The sequence below is a fragment of the Gymnodraco acuticeps genome, unplaced genomic scaffold (genome assembly GCF_902827175.1).
Source record: "Gymnodraco acuticeps unplaced genomic scaffold, fGymAcu1.1, whole genome shotgun sequence".
Classification (NCBI taxonomy): Eukaryota; Metazoa; Chordata; class Actinopteri; order Perciformes; family Bathydraconidae; genus Gymnodraco; species Gymnodraco acuticeps.
Window position 1 is genome coordinate 27,248 of NW_022990041.1, and position 253 is coordinate 27,500.

Consider the following 253-nt stretch of genomic DNA (forward strand, 5'->3'; position numbering starts at 1 on the left):
TCACTGCCTGTCTCACTGCCCACTGAGAGGACAGACAGGAACACACTGAGACAGGAAGAGGAAGACAGACACAGAGAGAGCTGTACCACAGGAGACGATCCAACTGTTGCTGATCTGATGCTACAGCTGCCTGTCTGTCTGTCTCTCTCTCTGTCTGTCTGGCTGTCTGGCTGTCTGCCTGCCTGGCTGTCTGGCTGTCTGCCTGTCTGTCTCTCTGTCTGTCTGTCTGTCTGTCTCTCTGTCTGTCTGTCTG